This window comes from Amblyomma mixtum, chromosome 4 (assembly GCF_055824585.1).
Source record: "Amblyomma mixtum isolate Tamu chromosome 4, ASM5582458v1, whole genome shotgun sequence".
Classification (NCBI taxonomy): domain Eukaryota; kingdom Metazoa; phylum Arthropoda; class Arachnida; order Ixodida; family Ixodidae; genus Amblyomma; species Amblyomma mixtum.
Window position 1 is genome coordinate 70273422 of NC_143015.1, and position 21602 is coordinate 70295023.

The following is a 21602-nucleotide window of genomic DNA, read 5'->3' on the forward strand; positions in this document are numbered from 1 at the left end:
CGTCAGGGACAAAAGAGAGGTCCCTAGACCAGGAAAGGACTTCGCTTGACATTGAAAATCCGTTCCACGCACAGTGCACTTGGCGACAACGTTACAAGCACGGACACAACGGCGGGCACTGACGGCCGGACACGGAGCGGACAGACGAAGCGATCCAAAGATGGCCGCCACCTCGGGGTCAGGCGAGGTCAGCGTGCCTGTCACTGTGGCCAGACCTACCTTTGTAAACCCTCTATTTAGACGTCGAGTACTCTCCTCCTAATTCATACATTTATTTCGCAATAAAAGCTTTCGATAAGGTATTGAGTAATGGATGCATTCTAGTTAGGAAGTTAGACTACAGTAGAAAAACGTTCATGATGAGTGGCATCCCACAGAAGACATTTATTTGGTACCTTCAGTATGTTTCTGTGGTAGAATACACTTAGATGATTACGTAAACCATTATAATAAATATATGTCCGTCCTTACCTCGATTTCGAATCACCTTGATTAAGGAGGAAATTGTAAGAAATACCGCAATAACCAAAAAAACGCATAGCACGCATAAAACGCAAGGAGCTCGCTTTTAGACTAAAAATAATGGGGAAGGATATATGCGTCAATAAAACCACGAAAAATATGTTCACTATTCTCCGTACATTTCTCCAGCGCTGCGGTTACCATTGTTGACCTGCAGCGCAGCCAATTTTAGCATGCCGCGACAGCAAAGAACGTGTGTGCGAAGACCCAAGTAAAGCGAGGCGCCCGGCTGCGCGCGACAGAAGGATAACGATAGATCCACCAACCTCCCCTCGCGGGACCGATTTGGATCAGTCCATGCCTGAAGGAGGTGCTATGCGAACACCCCTCGCGCCCGCGGTTTTCAGTCGTCCGTTGACACGGAGATAACTCGTACATCATTCGGTATGAACGTAATTGACGGAGGAATTGGCGCTACCGCCTGTAATTCGTGGCCGCTGGGCGGTACAAGAAGTTTCACCCCAGTGTAGATGGTCTGGTCTGACATTCTAATTCCTTTCTGCTCCCTTCTTTCGCAGTTAAATTTTTGTTTTATTTTCCGCCTAGCCACAAACCCCTCTGAAAGAGATAGCAATATTTCGAATATACAAATTAATATTTTAAAGTTTCAAAAATAGGGCGATGAGCCGGAAATGCGCTCGCAAATCACGTGACTATGAGTAAATGTGAGTGTATGCACAGGCGCGTTATTTTGTGTGCGTGCGTGTGTGTGTGTGTGTGTGCGCGTGTGTGCGTGCATAGTACCGTTTTTTCGCATATTTCAGAGCTGAGAGACGAAGTTACAACCAACGATAAGGGTTTCGAAAGCTAGCGGTAGCTCCCCTTCCGCGGCTGCCAGATCAACCGGTGCGCGCCGCAGCACGTGAACTTATCGGTTCCCCGCGCTATCGCTAGAGGGGCAAACCAGTCGAAAAAACACCAGCCCATATCTGGTGTTTACACCAGACCGGAAATTCAGACACGGGTTCTGGTGTGACCCGGCCTGGTGTGACCCGGCCTGGTGTGACCCGGCCTGGTGTGACCCGGCCTGGTGTGACCCGGTCTGGTGTGACCCGGTCTGGTGTGACCCAGTCTGGTGTTACCGGGCCTGGTGTGACCCGGGCTGATGTTTTTGGTGTGGCCCGGTCTGGTGTTTTCTGATGTGATTTAATTTGGTGCCGTGCTGACCGGGTTAGGAGCCTTCGGGAACAATTTCCCTGTTTCACGATATGTGCCGCCCGCTGTGGAGCATAACGAGCATACGAGCATACCTGGTACCGAGAAAACAGGTTGAAAAGAAGCGCACGTGGGTGAAGCAGGCAAGGTGTGGCTCCACAAGACGCCAACTTCACACATGAGGAGGCAAGTGTGAGCTCGACACCTGCCCTCTTCTGTCTTTGGTACTGTTGCTGATATAAACTGCACAAGTACAGTTAAACCACCAGCTTCTGCAATGCTTGTGCAGTTGTTCAGTATCACTGGAGAGCTCAAAGAGAAGAGTTGTGTGTACGCAGAGTGGCCGTGAGAAAAACGCAAATTCAATGTGCTTTGATAGCGATGCAGTGCATTAGGATACACATAACAGCATGCATACACCAGCACTCAATTTTTACACTTACCAATAGAAATTTTAGGGAAAGAAAATGAAACAAAATTTGCATGCATACGTCAATACTCAATTCGTATGATTGCCAAAAGAAATTGCAAGGGCATGTAGAAAAGAAAAAAGAAACAAAATTTATTCTGATTCGCTTAGCTCTTTGAAGCAGCGGGCCTCTTTCGGCGAAGTTCGCAAGTTTTCTGTGATAGCCACAGTCTTATGCTTTTTTCAGCTTTCGTGGCTGCTTCGTCCATCACTCCCCGGCTGCGGGCATGATGCCTGAAGAACACTGAAAGAAAATCATGCATAAGAGTTAAAAATAGCGCAAGCTTTGTTATTATTCTGGCTTCGGCAGAATTGTTGTTGTAGAACCAATTTCCAGGACATACAGTAAGTCTTAGCCTGACAATTAGCTCAGCACTACAAAAACTGCCGCATCTACTTGTAACACCACTGCTTGTTGTAACAAAGAACAGTATGCTACATGGTAAGTAAATTCATTCGCCTGATCATATCAAAGGGACACAGAGGACAACCTCATCCAGCTTTAGTTCTTTGTAAAAATTAATTGTATGGCTTTGGGGCCATGTTGATGTTGCAGAGTCATCCATTTCTGCGCAAATTGGGTTAGAATATGAACCCATAGTTCGATTCACACATGAAAAGGGCCAAATCCTGGTGTGAGACCGTCCATGTTTCAGCACCTGTAACACAATTAGGGCACAAAGCTGTAGCTCTGACGATGCACAATGCCATTCCTTCTGCTCTTAGTAAGTGCAGAAGCATGTGCAATCTCAACAGAACAGTGCAGCAGTAATGGTGAGCAAATTTAAGCGAAACACCCTAAAACACAGCACATCAAAAGAAAGTTGTAAATGAGCCTAGAATTAAGCCTAGAACACTTCTGCCTAATATGAGTAATAGTGCAACAAAGTGTTCTGGTTCTGGGTAAATCTCAGCAGATATGTAAACAAATCACTTTCTCCACTCTAGAAAGGTTGCACAAAGCTATGTTGTCAAATCTTGTGCATGTGCAAAGGCCATGAGTGCCAATACTGCAAGCACGACAGCTGCTGTGACACTTTGCACAGCCTACATCATCAAAATGAGCATGTCACCTTAATATTCACGCCAAGTGTAAAGCAGAAAAATGACTAAGGTCATCAGAAAAAAGCGTTTGTCAATTGTAAGAATGCAGGCAGTGCCCAGTGCCCTAGCACATGCATACATGGTATGGTCCTGAACACAAAGCCAAAGAACACCAAGTAAGGGCTCAGTTGCATTACTATGTATGCGAAGTGTACAACAGGTCGAACTGCGTACACTTCCCGAGAATATGTTTGTGCTAAACCATCCCATAATTAGTGCCTTTGCTAAGGCAATAAGATGAAACAATAACAAAAAAGGACAGGAAGATACATAAGAATGATACCATCAGCGTTTGCGTTAAAGGTGCACTAAAGAGGAATCTGAACTCATACTTTTACCGATGGAACTCGTTCTACACGTTCCGAACATTCTTAGAAACTGCGAATTATTTCCCTGTGCAGTCGGTTTCTCTAGTTTAAATCGAATTAAACACCCGGTTCCCGCCTTTTTTTTAATTCCCCCCAGACAGTGGGAGGAGTCGACTAATCTTTCAACCAGTCCCGTTGCGGCTTGCCGCTCTGCCATCGGCAAAGCGATACGGAGTGATTGGTGAAAGCAGAGTCCACGCGTATTTTTATTTCTGTGGGCCTAATTTGCAGCTATGTAGTCTCTGAATAGATCTATTTATCCACGGAAATGTAAAAAAAAAGCAAAATAAAAACGAAAGCAAAGCCGCCATGCGACTGCCTGCAAGGCACTCCATGCGTTGGCTGACTCCTCCCCGACTGCGGAGAATTAAAAAAAAAGGCGGGAGCCAGAAATTAATTACATTTAAATGAGGAAAATCAGCCCCACAGGGCAATAATTCAAAGTTTCTAAGAATGCTTGGAATGTGTAGATCGGGTTCCCGTGGCAAAAAGACGAGTTCTGATTCCTGTTCAGTGCACATTTAAAGGTTTTAAAAATGCGCAGCTCTTAAGAACCTAACTTTCCAGCTCAACATTGTCATGTGACAACAGCCTATTTCAGCATCACAAAACAAGTTATGTTCTTTGGTTGTTGCCACAGATGTGGAGTGCTCATGTCATACACTCATCTAGCAGCTCAGCTCTGTAGGAAGTTTTTATCTCTACCAAATGCTTCTCATTGTGCCTGTCAAGTAGCTAACTGCACATGAATACTCGTGCACAACCAAAAGCCATGCAATGAATTGATCCATTTTAATATGAGTCAAATAGTGTTTGATAATTATTACCTTCTCATGAGCTATTGCCAAGGTCGAGATAGCCTCCTTTCATATGTTAATGCAATATGACAATATGCACATGTGCTAACCCCAGTAGAATACAATAATTACCCCTTATCGTCTCCACCTTCAGCAGCGTCAGTGGCTTCTGCGGTGCCTTGTCCCCACCCTCTGCCAGGAATCTGTTGGACAGCGTCCCTTTGAAGCTGCGCTGAGCCAGCACTTCTGTTGACCACAATGTGGTTGCCGCTCTTTTGACAAACAGCGAATCTTTTGGCAGCGCCATGAGAGCATCGTATGCCTCTTTCGATATTTCGTGGCCATTGGCCAGGTGTACCTGCAGGAAAAAGAAAAATGGCATGCCGAACTGAAAGGGACGTACATAATGTACAAATTATCATTGTTTACCGAGTGCATTCTGACTTAAAACTCAGTGTTAGCACTTGCCACAGCACCAAGGTCAAAATCATTTAAAACTTGAAAATAACTGCAGAACTTAAGCGTGGACATTAACAGTGCGATGGGCATTTAGTGGCACTTCTTAACAGCAGTGGAGTATCAAAGGTAACTGCATGCAGTGCTTGTAACTGGCTAATGCTAATCTCAATTCATGTTTGGAATGCTATCGGCAAATAATTTCAGAAAAATGGCTCTACCTTTCTGGACATAGCCAATTAGTATGTGCACACAGTAACAAATGCTAAAAAAATAAGAACAGCACACAAAAAAGCCGTGCTGTTTGTGCTTCACATGATATGATGCCCCTTGTAAGAGTGTAATGGTCACGAAATTTCTATAGCCACCAGATGCCCTTCTCAAGACATTTCATGATGACTAAGCAATGCGAAAGACCACACACAAAGAAGCTACCCTTCCGACACTGAGCTGGCCTCTCATGCTTCACCCTCATGCCTCCCCTTTTGCTGTCATTGTGGGGCACATGGCTGCAACACAGGCTCTTCTACTGCTCAGCCTGCACTGACCCCTAACATCTCATTGGTGTGCTAGCTGCCAGTGCTCTTTTTAAAAGCAGCACTAAGCATGATCATATGGAAAAATTTTAGTGATCATCAATACTATATGGGCTACCTTTGTGGACCAAACTGAACCTGTAAAGTAACTGCATGAGCCGCAAGAAATAAACATCTGACTGTTCAAGTCTGACCAAAACTAGTCCCATATACCTGTCATTAAACCACCAAAATAAAATGCATATAGCTTACTGAATTTTAAAAGCACTGGTAATGATGAAGGACAGAAGTGAACGAGACAAGCACTTCTCCTCTGTCCTTACTCGTGCATTCAAAATTCAGTGTGCTAAACCAACTGGCCTAATAGACAAATTTTGTAAAGCGTCTAACTTGTTTACTACGCATGACAATGCTAAGAAAGAGTGCACAGCTGAAAAGCATACACCAAAATATAAGACACCCACATTCATCATCATCAGCCTGACTGCGCCCACTGCAGGGCAAAGGCCTCTCCCATGTCTCTCCAATTAACCCTGTCCTTTTGCCAGTTGCCGCCACCGTATCCCTGCAAACTTCTTGATCTCATCCGCCCACCTAACTTTCTGCCGCACCCTGCTACGCTTGCCTTCTCTTGGTATCCACTCCGTTCACCTCACTTCACTTCACTTTATTACCTTAAAGACCCCCAGTTAGGGGGTATTACATAAGGGGTGGGTACAAATAGAATTAAATTTTGTGTACAAAGATGTTATTCATTAAATATGGCATTTATACAATTCAAAAATGAGAATGGACAGGTGGTTGCAGCGACGTCGTGTGGAAGGCCTTCTAGTGTTTGGCTGAGCGAGGAAAGAATGATGCAGCAAACGTTGTGGTATGAGTCTGTGGACGGGAAACTTGCAGGGGATGACCAAGGCGGAGTGAAATACATGCTGGAGGGCTAATGTAGGGTGGAATACGCAATGAGCTGTAAAAAAACTTCTGAAATAAACACATACTGGCGATGCGACGACGACAGGCAAGGTTTGCTAGGCTCAACTCTGCTTTTAAAGATGACATGCTGATATCATATGAATAACATGAATGAATGAATCTAGTGGCTCGGTTCTGTAGCGATTCTAGTGATGTTAACAAATAGATTTGGTTAGGGCTCCAAATGGGGGATGCATATTCTAGTTTTGTTCGAACCAGGGACTTGTAGGCAAGAAGCTTAACGTTTGGCGGTGCATGGCGCAAATGACGTTTCAGGAAACCAAGGGTTTTGTTAGCTGATGATAGAATGTTAGTGACATGCGCATTCCAGCTTAGATCTTGGCTTAAGGTTACACCCAAGTATTTATAGGAGTTGGTTAATTGTACTGTGACGCCAGAGATTACCTAAGGGAATAAAAGGGCAGATATAACAATTACATGTAGAGGTGAAATTCGTTTCATGAGCGTCTAGTAAATTTTCGCAGCAGGACAAATGTTGCTCGATTTGGATGGTGACCTTTTTTTCTGTTTCTTTTTTTTTTCTTTCATTCTATAATCTGTGTTTCTTGAATAAAAATTTACAGATGCAAGTGAATGCTGGTGCCACGTCTTATTTATGCTGCTATAGCCAGTATAGACAAGTATCAACTTGCTAAACATTCAACACCGGTGAATGAATATATGTGCATGCTACCCCCACTGCTGCAACAGCAAGCAGTTCTCAAAGTCACATTTTATAAGACATGAAATTTAGGTGCTTTCACCTTTCCACTGTCTGTCAAGAGTACAAACACCCTGGACTGGTCGTGGTTCTGCTGCAGGCGGTCCAGCAGGCACTGCTGGAAGGTGTACTTCTCGAGACATCACAGATGCCTCACCTCCTTCCAAAGCCGGAATGTCTGCACGCAATACGGCACAACACAAGCTTGATATTTACCTAGTAGAGATTAAACCACAATTCAGACTAGTGCAGTAGGAACAACATTTCATACAATTTACGCTGAAATCAATACCCTCAGCCTCGAAGCATATCAAATAGATAATTAGATTATTCTTTTGTTATGCAGACATGAAATATGGAATCAATTTTATCCATACTTATGGCAAGACAGCTAGCTACCCCTTAGTACTTGCGTTTAATGCATAGCAAAGAAAAGCAAAATGCAGTTATTTCTGGTGGTGAACTTCATCATCCTGCCTATGCCCAAACCAGGTTAAAGGCACTACCCACTGACCCCCAATTTAGTATTGGGCCAGCTACAGCCATCCTACAGCCCACAGATTTCCTAATCTCGTCTGCAATGTTTACCTTTTTTTGGAATCTATTTCATAAGTAGTAATGGACCATTCACCACCTGTCCTCCATACATATACTACCGCACTACTCTCTTTCTGTCTCTTAATGTTACACGCACTGCGCTGTCCTGAGGTTAATTTCAAGCCTTCTCAACATGGCTGCTGCCCGTACCAATGAATTTCCCATTAGCATCATGAATAGTGATTTAAAAACAACATTCTCGTACGCTTCCTTTGGTTTCAATGACTGTTGGCTACCTTCCTATTTATGCTGTAACGAGCTCCTCATTTCTATACCCTTCCGTGTTCGTTCCGTCATTAGGTTATCCTTGCAGCTTGAAAAACGGGCTATAACCTTGCTGCGAACTGAAAAAAATGTGCCCGGTGGTAGGTTAAGGACTCCGCAACAATGTCACTGGCAATTACAGATAGTGGGCATGGTTTATTGGTTCACTGGGGTTTACTGGGGCCCAAGGCAACTCTGGCTATGAGGGATGCCGTAGTGAAGGGCTCCGGAGATTTCGACCACCTGGGGTTCTTTAACGTGCACTGACATCGCACAGCACACGGGCCTCTAGCATTTTGCCTCCATCGAAATTCGGCCGCCGCGGCCGGGATGGAACCTGCGTCTTTTGGGTCAGCAGCCGAGCGCCGTAATCACTGAGCCACCGCGGCAGGGCACAGATAATAGACATGATTCCGGAGTGCTGCTGATGACTTTCCATACCTTCCTCAGCTGATAAGCACGCATTGCGTACTTCAGATGACAGCAGCGTGGGCCCTTCCAGTGACAGGGTGGGGTGGCACTGTTGTGGTACTGGTGTCACCGCCATTGGAGGGGTGTCTTCAGCGGCATTCTCAACGAGTGCAATGCTAGCCACATTGCTCACTTCAGCAGCTGTTGACAAAAACGTTTGCTGTGTTAGACTTCCCGTTTCGCAAGTTCATTTTTTCTTGTTTCATCATACTTTCTCATCTTTTTGTTTTTGGTCTTTTTAGGTAATTTATCTAAGCTCCACTAAGAACATGAACATATGCAGCTAAAGTTCACATTTCCACTGTGATGCAGACGTTAGGATCATTAAAGCCATGGAGTTAGTGTAAAACTGCATTTCTACAACCAATGAGGAATGTAATAAACATGCAAAATTTTTAACACTTGCTTTCCCAAAAAGAAGTCCTTTTTATAATGCACTTGTGTATTTTTAACACACTGGAGCTTACAAGAAAAAAGTAATAACTTACAGGCTGTAGCAAGCGGTATCCAGATTAAGAAGTAGGCATACTGCCATACAAGACTAACCTGGAGCTGAGAGGCATTTCAGAAGCTGCTCCTGCAGCTTCATGTTTAACTGCCACAGCTTCGAATTTTCTTTCTTGAGGGCTTCCAGCTCCTCTTTTAGCGCATTGCTTTCTCTGAGTGCCACAATGTCCTCATTGGCACTTCTTTTCGCAGCCATTCTCAACTTCTTCACCTTTTTTGTTGACTAGAATTAAAGCATAGGCATAACCAATATAAATGCAGCAAATGTGTATCCTGCACAAGTCATCATGCACTTCGTATATAATCGGCATACTGGCATTTGTTTGACCATTGCAAGGAGATTCACCCACTTGCCACAAGTACATTAGGCATTTCCTCATCCATAACACGGTACTGTTGGCCGCAAAAGTTTAAAGGATCTGTGATGCGTGGCGGGGCGAAGCAAAACAACATTGCTGCGTGATCTGCCATAACAGAGCATAGTATCCAGGCTCATGTGAAGCTCAACACCACACTCTGTGAAGGCAGATGGCACAGTCATTCCAGAATTGTAAAGCGAGCTGTAGCTACGTCTTGCCTGAAACCAGCTATAAAAAAATCTTGCCCCTACTCGATAATTCACAGCGTAGACCAACAGGTCTCCCAATTGAAGGAGAGCGGTTATCCGGAGCAGTTACTTTACGGCATTGCTGAAAGCTTACTAAGAGAAGTTACTGGGTCCTAAAAAACTAAGAAAATGAGCTACGAGGGACGCCCTGCCGTGATGCCGTATGTTCACAATATCTCCCACAGAATAAGGAGGACAGCCAACAAGTACGAAGTCCAGGTGGTTTTTTCAGCTGCCAATAAGCTCATTGGAATGTGTAAAAAGGTCAACGAGAATGAAGACCACAAAAAGAAACCTGGGTGCAACATCAAACATGAAAACACCTATGTAAAGTGTGACGAAAACGTCATTTACAGCATTCCGCTCAGCTGCCAACAAACTTACGCAGGGCAAACGGGAAGATGCCTTAACAAGAGGCTCCGGGAACACGAAAGATCATGTGAACAACTTGCAAAGTCCGGGAATCTGGCAGCTCATTTCGCACACTATAAATGCATACCCTTGCTAAAAAACACCAAGGTAATAGGTAGGGCTAGAAACTGACGGGAACAAGAAATTATCAAAGCTTTTGCAATGCACATTGCTCCAAAACAAACCAAACCAAACCAAACCAGATAAGCAATGCGTCAGCTCCCCTTCAGTGATGTTAGGGGGAACAGAATTAACCTCCCTCAAGAACAGTAATCTTCGGCTGTTGTAAGCGCGCGTAGTTTTTACCTGTTTTTCCTTCATTCTTGTCGTCAAATGTGTGTATATAGTCATGTTTCTTCTGAGATTAAACAGTAGTTAGAAAGCGCTTCGTCCTGTGCGTTTTCAGTGTTTTTATAGCGCTCACCAATTCCTTCATGTATGTATTTCCAACTCGCCCCAGTAGTAGCTCTTTTGTCTTTTACATTGCAAGACACCACAGCTACTCCCACAGGCAGTCACTTCCATACTGATGGTCAAAAAAATTCAAGTGCAAGAGTAGGGATCCTTACCACATCGTTGCAAGCTAGCTAATGACTTAGGTTGGCACAAGGTACACTCATAGAGAAAAGTTTGCTGGATGTCGATTTTCCGAAAATATTTATTTTTGCATTGCCTCGCCAGGCAGTCAGCTGAAATTTGTTCAATAAGATCGAGTATCCATGTCCCCTCCTGATTTTAGGCTTTTGATTAAATTGCTCTGGCTAACAGCACAGAGAAAATGTTTCACAAAGAACTCTCATCCCACAAATTTTTATCCATTATTGTACAAGTACACTGCAGTATAGCTAGATACCCTCCGCTGCACAAAGCAAACAGAAGGAAAGTATCCATTATGTGACAGGGTCAAACTTGCACTGTAGTTCAAACTTACCTGAAGGTTGCTGCTGTACGCTGCAGGTACTATATAGCTGCTAGCTTAGGTCAGTCACATCCACACTGTATGAACAAGAAAATAAAGTACGAGAGAGCACCTTATACAGCACGTTGTCAACGAGGCAGCAAAACACAATCTCTGTCGAAACTACAATGCCCACAGGGTTCACTGATGAACCACGCATCAGGGCACTGACAGCATATGTGATGATCCACAGCTGCACAGGAGTAAGGAAGAGAGGTCTGGTCACAATCCAGGAACATGTGGCTCTAGGGGTGCCATATATGGTCCTGCTATCTGGCTCAGCATTGAGCCCTGTGGGCATAACATGTTTGGCAAAGTTATACCAAAGCACTGCAAGAGCTCATTGCACTCAGTGATTGGGAAGTAAGTGAAAAATGTGTGACTGAAGCTCGCAAACTTAACACAACAGTTAAGCTGTCCTAAACAATGCTACTGCACAGTGCAAAGTACTGTGTAGTGAGTGGATGGTTGGAGACTTCCATTTGGCAAGCCTAATAAATAAATTGATAAGCTGTGGAAGTATGCACAACTGTTATATGACATTTTCAACCTACCTGTGCTTTTCACGGCTTGGCATAATTAATGTAGGCACCAATACACTCGGTAGCCGGGCCACATCCACGCTGCAAAGGCAGCAGAAAAGAAAAACTCAGTCGCGAAGCACTGAAAAACTAACACCGTCCTGGCACTATGCTTTTCGTGCATTCTGTTTTATCGTAATTATGAACCTACGCGCAATTGCCTTAAGATTCACACCATGCAACTACACACCGTCTCAACTTTTTTCCACAAACACGAGAAACACGTTTGCGGCAGCTAATGCATAGTGCTTGCAATTTCCACTCCGTGGCAAACAAGGAGCGCAACAGAGTAAAACTGCGTTAATGCGCTTTAGTCATCCCACAGCAACACCCTGAAAGTAATTTTCAAGCACAGTTACTTACCTCGCAAGTGTTAACACCATGGCCGCTTCTTTCATCCAAAGCAACAAAGCATGTCTGGGCAAGGGTTCAGGCGACACCGGAGCTTTTTCACGAGAGCTTCAGAATCAAACGAACGTCTTTTCGAGCGCGTAGATGACACATCACATTTGTAGCACAGCCAAGCAACCACAGAGCGAACAAACCGCACATTGCAGCAAAAGTAAAGGTCGAAAGGAGCACCGCGCGACGAAAACCAACGAGACCATCGCGCCACAAATATTGGCTTGGCTACAGTGAACTAGAATATTGGGTAGTGTGCTCACTCCGCGCCGGCTCAACGGGGGAGCGGTGGCCCAGCGAATGTCGACAGGTTTCTGTTTCGTGGCGCCGACACGAGGTGGCGCCACAGTAGACTTCACGGAACTGCTCATCGCTACAAAAATGAAACAAGTGAAAGGAGTTAACCGCTGGAGAGGAAAGAGGAAGCCACGAAGCTGGTGGAATATGGAAATTAAGGAGGCCATCGAACAACGACGGGTGGCTTCAAGGGAACACAGAGAAGCAAAGAGGGCGCAGTTATCTGTAGAGGAAATAGGAAAAAAATGGGAATCTTATCGAGAAAAGAAACAGCAAGTTCAGGTCCTAGTCCAGGCTAAAATAAAGCAGTCCTCTGATAAATGGCTGGCTGAAGTTCGCGAGGCAAATAAAGGGGGGCCAAGAAAATTCTGGAACCATATAAGCTGGTTGGGAAAAACAAATCAAAGAAAGCAGGAACAGATTATAGATGCTGAGGGAAAATGTTTGGAGGGAGACGATGCTGTGGACTACATTACGTCATTTATAGCTGCGTCTTTTAGCGACGCCAATGGGGTAATCTCCCCAAGTGAGGCGGCAACACAGGACAGCACAAAAGAGAACAGCTTAGAACTGACTAGTCTTAACTGGGAAAAGGCGGAAGCGAATATTCCTAAAACCACATCCGCAGGGATAGACGAAATTCCAATTAAGCTGATTAATGAACTTGACCCAATAAGCAAGGACGCGCTGATAAAAGCATTGGAGGCAGTCATCACAAATCAGCAAATTCCGCACAGCTGGAGACAGAGTAAAATGAATTTGATTTATAAAGGGAAAGGAGATAAGATGAACATAAAATCCTTCCGTCCGATTACGATAACATCTGTTATGTACAGGCTGGCAATGCAGGCGGTGAAATTAAAAATGCAGTCATGGGTAGAAGGGAATAGGATACTCGGAGAACTTCAGAATGGGTTCAGAAGGGGTAGGCGGTTAGATGATAGCCTGTTCGTGCTTACCCAATGCATAGAAATAGCTAAGGCGGAAAATAGACCTCTGTTTATAGCCTTTCTAGACATAAGCGGTGCATACGATAACGTGAACAGGGAACTCCTGTGGAGCATATTGAAAGATTTAGGTATTGGTGATGAGGTAATTGATTTTCTACAGGAAATCTACCGAGATAATGAAGTTGAAATTACATGGGAAGGGAAAAAAAGTACCACAACTGTAGGGGTGCACAAAGGATTAAGGCAAGGTTGCCCTCTATCACCGCTGCTGTTCATGCTTTACGTGATAAATATGGAAAGAAGGCTAGAAGAAAGTAATCTGGGTTATAATCTATCGTACAGATTAGGCGGAAATGTAGTTGAGCAGCGACTCCCGGGTTTAATGTATGCGGACGATATTGTACTGTTAGCAGATAGCCAGGAAGATTTACAAACTTTGGTTAATTGCTGTGGAGACGAAGGAGACGCTCTAGGATTCAGTTTTAGCGCAACTAAATCAGGTGTGATGATTTTTAACGATACAACTGATCAGGTGCTTACAATACAAGGCCACGAAATACCCAAAGTGGCCGAATACAAATACCTCGGGATATGGCTAAACGAAGGGCAGATATACACGGAAAAGCATGAACAGGCTCTTAGGGCAAAAGGACGAAGAGACGCCGGGATAATGAAACATAGGGCATTATGGGGGTACAACAAATATGAAGTACTAAGAGGTATTTGGAAAGGAATAATGGTGCCGGGACTTACTTTCGGCAATGCGGTTCTGTGCTTAAGGGCAGAAGTTCAGTCGAGATTAGACGTAAATCAGAGAGCTGTTGGAAGATTAGCACTAGGTGCCCACGGCAAAACCACAAACGAGGCAGTACAAGGGGATATGGGCTGGGCATCGTTCGAGGCACGGGAAGCTAAGAGTAAAATACTATATGAAGAACGCCTGAGGAAATTGGACGATAACAGATGGGCAGCTAAGGTATTTAAATATTTATACAGAAAGAACGTCGACTCAAAGTGGCGGAAAAGAACTAGAAAACTAACCAGTAAGTATGCCGGTCATGAGGACGGAGAAAGAAAGAGCATTAAACGACAGGTTAAAAACGCGGAAGTTAAAAATTGGATGAATTCAATGGAAAAGAAACATAGTGTAGAACTATATCGATTCTGGAAAAGGCAGATCAGGAAAGAATTTTTCTATGATAACTCAAGAGGCAGTGCCCTACTTTTTGAAGCTAGATCAGGGTGTCTTAGAACGCGCAGCTACAAAAAGAAATTTAACGAAGAAGATGACACATGTGCAGTGTGTGGTAGATCTGTGGAAACAATTGAACACCTCATAATCAAATGTGATGGTATCCATCCGGATGTCGATGTAGGCACAGTCACTCTTTCTGAGGCCCTAGGGTTTAAAGATAACAATGGTCATGTAAATAAATCTGCAGTGGAAGTCAGCAAAAAGCGATTGGAGGATTGGTGGCTGAAAAGCAGAGATGTGGCATAAGGTTAGAATAGTAGGAAACAGTAGGCAAAGTTGATGGAGAATCTTAATGAGAATTGCCAACACAGTAAACCAAAAAAAATAATAAATAAAGAAAAGCTGAGCATGATGGCAATTGCCACCACCCCGTTTCAAAGGGGGCGCTCCTATCCATCCATCCATCCATCCATCGGTAGGATTTGCCGCCGCTGTCAGTGCGCCGTGTGTATTTGTGGGCGCGTTGATGTTCTGTTGTGCGGATTTGCGCTGGTTTGAGCGCTTCTCGTGGGGTCATTTCACGTTTTTGTTCACGTATGGTGTCAGTGCTTGTTCAAGCTTGCCCAGATAGCGGCCTTCAAATGCAGTGTGAAGGCCCTCCAGATTCAAACTTGGGTGCCTGCGCATGACCACGATGAGCACGTAGCTAGAAGTGGCTGTAGACTTGTTTTCTACGTAACAGGGTATGTTCCACGGAAGTGTACATTGAAGACAAGTTGCCAGATGTGCATTACCTCGCTCACAATGCAGTCTCCCGATGAAAACTATTTCCTTGCGGGGATGACAAAATACCGCGACCGCGGAGGACTGCTGTACCCATCGGCGCAGCTTTATGGATTTCAGCTGAAGCTTGAAAACCTCTTCACAGAAAAGCTCACAGAACCAACTTCTTTCTGCGGTCTGCTTCTAACCACTTTCAACACATCAAGAATGCTTTCGGAATGTAATTCATTGCAGCGCAGAAAAACGCGAACTGGCGAAGCACCTTAAACTGTGCCGTTGCTAACGCTGCTCTGAAGTGCCAGAATAAGATGAAGGAGAAAAAGGCGAAGTGTTTTGGTTTACGGGGTTTTTGACGTCCCAGAACGACTCAGGCTATGAGGGACGCTGTAGTAAAGGGCTCCGGAAATTTACACCACCTGATGGGTACAGGTCACTGTAACCTGGGGCTCTTTAACGTGCACCGACATCGCACGGTACACGGGCCTCTAGAATTTCGCCTTCATCGAAATTCAGCCGCCGCAGCCGGGATCGAACCCGCGTCTTTCGGGTCAGCAGCCGAGCGCCACTGAGCCACCGTTGTCAAAGGCGAAATGAGCGAGCATAAATGCACGCAGTTATGACAAATCTGCCTCATTCTTTTTTTTTTCAAATATCAGTGGATGCTGCATGGCTGTCCAAACAAATGTGAAGTCACTGTTACTGTTGTGACTAAATGGTTTCGGTGCGCGCGCCTCGTGTTCAGCGCAAAACGCCAATTGTAAATAATGTATATGCCCCCCCCCCCCCCTCCTTGTACTTTGTCTCACTTACGTCTCCGTTCTACCTATCGTCACCCTGCCCCTCAGTTTTCTGTCTGCTGCACAGGCTCCTTGCGAATAGAAATAATTGTCTCAGCGGTTACGGCGCTCGGCTGCTGACCCGAAAGACGCGGGTTCGATCCCGGCCGCGGCGGCTGAATTTCTTGAAGGCGAAATTCTAGAGGCCCGTGTGCTGTGCGATGTCAGTGCACGTTAAAGAACCCCAGGTGGTCGAAATTTCCGGAGCCCTTCACTACGGCGTCTCTCATAGCCTCAGTTGCTTTGGGACGTTAAACACCAATAAACCAAACCAGAAATAATTGTTGCCGCCGACACTCTCTCCATTCCGCGTTTGTCCTTGGCATGAATCAAATTGCTCTACACCACATGCGACTACTATTGACTTAGAAAAAGCTGTATGACCCCTCGGTATGCAGTGCATTATAACTACACGGAAACATTGCAGGCACGAGTGACAATACGTGATCATACCTGCGTGCCAAACGTATACTGAAAAAAATTTCTCATGCAACCCCTCATGCTAAGTCCCTTGTGGATCTTTGAGCAATAAATAAGCATGTGCACATGCCAGAAATTATGTTCCATTCAAGATCTGCCTAGCCATTTCAATGACACCCATGCGAATGTTGCGATAATAATTCAATTTGTAGGCGCGGCTACCACGGCTACTGCGACGCCGGCCGAATGCGCCACGCGTTTTCACCCGTGAAGACGCGTGCAGCGCCACCACGCGCCACCGCGCCCTGTCGACACCGGCGGGGTCACCCCGAGCGGGCCTGTGAGCACACTACCCAATATTCTAGGTCACTGTAGCTTGGCTGATAGATTGGATTGGGTTGACTTTTAGGCTTACCGCTCTGCCGCGGCCCCTGGTAGGAGTTTATTCGGGTTTGTTTTGATGGAAGGCAGCATGCATGGCTACATGCCTCGGTTACCTCGAAGGAGTGCTGCAGGATAAAAGGGCGTTAATTATGAGCACTGGCGCCAGAAAGCCAAGCGATTCGTTTAATTCTGGTTCTTTTACATCAACACCATAGTTGAGTGATCTTAATCAATCTGAATATTAAACTAGTTGGTGGTAGAAATGTGATTGTGTGAATTTTGGCATTGGCAAAATAGAATTTGTTTTAAAATGTTCGTCTGAGGGAAAACAAATTATATATGCCATGTAAGCTCACATTCCAAGAGGGATGTTTACGGATACTCCTCGGACATCCGCCGGCGGATGTCCGCCAGCCATCCAAAAACGAACGTCCCTCGTACATACACAGAATCTCCGATGCGTATATCCGAATATGGACATACGTAGGCATGCCCTATGGACATCCCAGCCTGGCACTGGAGATTCGGACCTTACTCGGACCTACCCCGGATATCCGTGGTTGACTGGGTAAAGTTGGAAGTTGCGCTTCTTTCCTGTCGTCTCTATCTTTTTCCTGTGTACGTCTTTTTAGCGCACACCCTTTCAAATATGGATATGTACCAACTATATATAGCCCGTCAAAAAGCTTTACTAATATATAGTTCTTGCTGTCACATTCGAAGCTATAGAAATCTCATAAAAAGGAACTGCGCGCATTATGCAACTCAAAATGTGGTGGAAATAATCCAGTTAGACTGAGAAAAGCTTCTTTGGTAAAAAAAAAAGCTTCGCGATCATTTTATGCGAACAGCTAAGAATAATAAACCGTACGTATGACAAACCCAGAAACTCAGGCATGATTTAAGTAGAAATATGGCGCTCTCTAACCCCCCCCCCCCCCGCCAATAAAAAAAAATTACGTAGGAAGGCCATGCCGAACTCCACTTTTTCGGCGAAAAATATCCAAGAAGTATACGCATGTGAAATGAGCCCTCGCTCGTAAATTACAGGCCCCTCAAATGGTGTATCTTTCTGTGGTCGCTTAATTTTACTGCCTATGATATTTCTTCACTTTTACCAGTTAACAGCAACTGAAACAAAGATCTCAGTAAAGGAAGCCAAAATAAATGGTACTGGTCGCGGAAGCAAAAGGGATGGACATCTCTGATTACAATTAAAGGAAAGCCGCTGTGGTGGTTACAGTAGTATATGCATCTAATTGTGTGTAATGTCTTGATTGTAATGATGCGCAAGACATTGCTGTTGGTGTTCTCTTACGAGCGCTAAATAATTATAATCAAATTTCTTTCTCGTGCTATTTCGGTTTCAACAGTCTATAGCGATGGCTGTGACGCCAACGTGTGTTTATAGCTAGCAAGGCAAAAGCGGGGCCTAAAGCTGGTCCTTCATAGTGCAGATATCGCGCTTACTGATACTGATAACTATTGCTATTCTGTGCATGTGCTGTTTGTGTCAGTTGTCTGCACTGTGCTTATGGTTCACAGGTCACGGGAGACATGAAAAAACTGCGATACGTTGATTAGTCGTTTTACTTCGCTACAATGCAGTCTGCTTCAAGAATCGGAATGACAACGAATGTAGAAGCAGAGATTATATTGTAGTTTTTTTTCATGTCTTGCGCTTCTTGACCTATAAGCCACTTTGACGGTACAGTCATCGTTCGGCTGTTAAAACCGAAACCGAAACAGCATGACAAAGCATTTCCCTGCTCACAGATCTACAGTATCTACCGCGAAGAAAGAAGAACTGTGAAAAACGGTCATTTACGCTTGTATTAATGAAAAAAAAAGGGGCAATTTCCTCACTGGCGTCCCAGAACCCTCCTCGCAGCGCCGCCTCTCCTCCTCCGCTCTTTTCTCCCTTCTCTTTTTTTCTTTCACGGCTGTTGCGCTCTTCGGTCTATTCCTCCGGCGAGTCTGCCTCCGCGAATCTGCGCGTCTTCTGAACCGCGGCCTGGTCAGCGCGCCTCTCAATGTGCTGACGCATGAACACGTAGGTGGTGGTGGAAACGTTTATTGCCAATGATGTAAATCGTAGGGGGCGCCTGGTTTGCCGCAAAAGTTTGCATGATTACGAGCATTGGTCTGGGTATCGGGCATGCAGCAGTATTGGGTATTAGAGCAGTCCGGGTTTGTAGTTGTCGCCAATGTGCAGCCTGCGCTATGGTGAGGGACGGAGCGGGGGGTGCGTATTCCCTTCTTTTGTCTCGGTAATACGAGAGAATATCACGGAAGGAGACCAGGTAGTGCGCGGGCCGCGGGCGAACGGACCGTCGTGTGAATCGCCCTTTAACGGCATTTTAAGTACGGGCGCAGTCGCCTTCTTTGCGCGAGGAACGTGCCGGCCACACAAATGGCTCGAAGGGCAACGCGAAAATCGCGAGCCGGCCGCCCTAGAAGCTCGCCAGGAGCAGAACAGCTGTGAAAGACAATACGAGCAGAATCGCTTTATTAAGGCGAAAGCCTTTAATGCCTCATACTGTCGTGAGCAGGGAATGCACTACCTGGTCTCCTTCCGTGATATTCCCTCGTATTACCGAGACAAAAGAAGGGAATACGCACCCCCCGCTCCGTCCCTCACCATAGCGCACATTGGCGACAACTACAAACCCGGACTGCTCAACACCCAATACTGCTGCATGCCCGATACCCAGACCAATGCTCGTAATCATGCAAACTTTTGCGGCAAACCAGGCGCCCCCTACGATTTACATCATTGGCAATAAACGTTTCCACCACCACCTACGTGTTCATGCGTCAGCACGTTGAGAGGCGCGCTGACCAGGTCCAGAAGACGCGCAGATTCGCGGCGGCGGTGCGCGGAGGCAGACTCGCCGGAGGAATAGACCGAAGAGCGCAACAGCCGTGAAAGAAAAAAAGAGGAGAAGGGAGAAAAGAGCGGAGGAGGAGAGGCGGCGCTGCGAGGAGGGTTCTGGGACGCCAGTGAGGAAATTGCCGCAAAGGGAACCGTCGAATGAAGTTTCACAGGTGAGCCGTTGCGCATGGCACGTTTCCAAATACGCCCGCTACCCCCCAATTTCTCCCCGTACTCCTTGGGCTGTACCTTGGGCTTCTACGAAAAAAAAAATAAAAAAATCGATGAGCAGAGGCAAGTAAGCCTGTTTCTAGCGTGTCGTGGGGCCCGCACCGAATCGAGGCGAGTGCATATTTGAGGGATGGGGGCGGATTTAAAGGGATACTGAGGTGGTTTTCGAATGAACTGATTTTTTAGGGATTTGAAGTAGTGTCGTTGCTGATCACGTCTGCGAAATTATTTTTTCGATTTTGGCTAAAACAGTGGCGCAATCACCAATTAAAAACGGAATGTTTAAATCTCCCGCCCCCCGCGCCACCGCAGGAGAGGAGAACAGCGGAGAGGGAAACCTGTCCTAGTCGGACAACGTGACGTCACGTTGAGGAGCCGGGGATACTCCGCCGCACCCGAGAGAGCTTTCAGCGCGCGTTGTTTCTCGTGCCGCATGCGTTGTTCCTCGTACTGCGTGCGTTGTGGCGTACAAAGCGCGTCAGCCGAACTTGAGAATAAGATTCAACACGAGGTACTACTCTGCGTTCGTGTCCACGACCAACTACGCCCGCGACTGTGTCGTCTTCCACTGTTTTCCGCAAGATCATAAGCTCGCAGCGCAAGCGCTCGCTGGTGTGACGAAGAATTCAAGCCGACCAAAGCAAGCCTACTCTGCTCGAAGCACTTTCGTAAGAGCGGCTACATGCAGAGCTTGTCCCTAATGTGATCTCTGGAGATTCCTGTCGAAAAGGCGCGGCTGAACTATGACACAGTTTCTTCGATTTTCTCGCGCATGAGAGGCGTGTCCCCATTCCGAACAAGCGCCTCTTCTATAAGTAGAAACATGCTCACTTAGCCCCTGCAGAAACCTTATAGAGGCTCAAGCATGTGTCGCTCTCCTCAGCTTAGGTGCAGCCAGACCAACTGAGGCGTGCTCAGCAAGGCTCGGTTAGTGATTTTATACTCGGTTCGATGTATCCAAGAAAGCAAACAAGCAACGCAAAGCACAGTAAAGCAAAGCAAGCATATCGAAGCTCTTCATATGCGGCATCTCGTTTAATCGTAGCTAAGCAATTAACGCGTTCGACGTTCTGATTTCGGATGCAGATTTAAGAGAGAAATGAATGCCAACCGAGTTTTTGCAAAAAAACACCATGTTTCTCAACCTTATTCGGTTTCTTCATCAAGTTGTGCCAGCGGGCGAGTTGCAGCTAGCTTGGCTTTTAAACACACATATAGTTGGCCACTACTTCACTGAACATAAACTGCAAATCTAGGAAGGGCGAACGTTTCCGAGCCAGCGATTAATATTTTCTGGCATCTGCTGAACGCGCCACGAGTGAAGCAGCAGCCTTGTGCGCGTATTTGGCTTGGTTTCCAGCGCACAATGATTCCGTCACTATCGTGTGGTCACATGCTTCACAGTGCTTGGCCACTGCGCTTCGCTAATTTTGACATCAACTTTGTGCTGCTTCATCGCTTCCTTGAAATACTTTCTTGCCCCAACCTACGCCGTGTACTGACACAGCGCTTTAGGCCTTTTCTTTAGGATGACGCTCTCTCGGGCGAGCCAGGAGGCGTCCGGTGGTTGCAATTGACTTGAGTACTGTTCGCACCCCTTCCTTTCCGAGAATACCAGCCTAGGTTGTGCTGGCACCTTTTACGCATGGTCTGCATATGCGTCTTTCACGCTGGCGTATGCTTGTGCTAGGGGTTGAATTTTTTGCTTTCATGTGATACGTGGAATGAACAAA

General features: G+C 45.8%; 1 pseudogene across 1 annotated transcript; it reads right to left on the reverse strand.

Moving 5' to 3' along the window:
- Window positions 1-2203: 2203 nt before the first annotated feature.
- On the reverse strand, window positions 2204-12109 carry LOC149346870 (uncharacterized; annotated as a pseudogene). The gene is made up of 8 exons (XR_016292478.1): window positions 11860-12109; window positions 11470-11538; window positions 10889-10953; window positions 8979-9162; window positions 8403-8573; window positions 7144-7278; window positions 4548-4773; window positions 2204-2390 (listed from the first exon to the last, which is right to left on the reverse strand). The product of XR_016292478.1 is annotated as an uncharacterized LOC149346870 (transcript).
- Between the last annotated feature and the right edge of the window lie 9493 nt (window positions 12110-21602).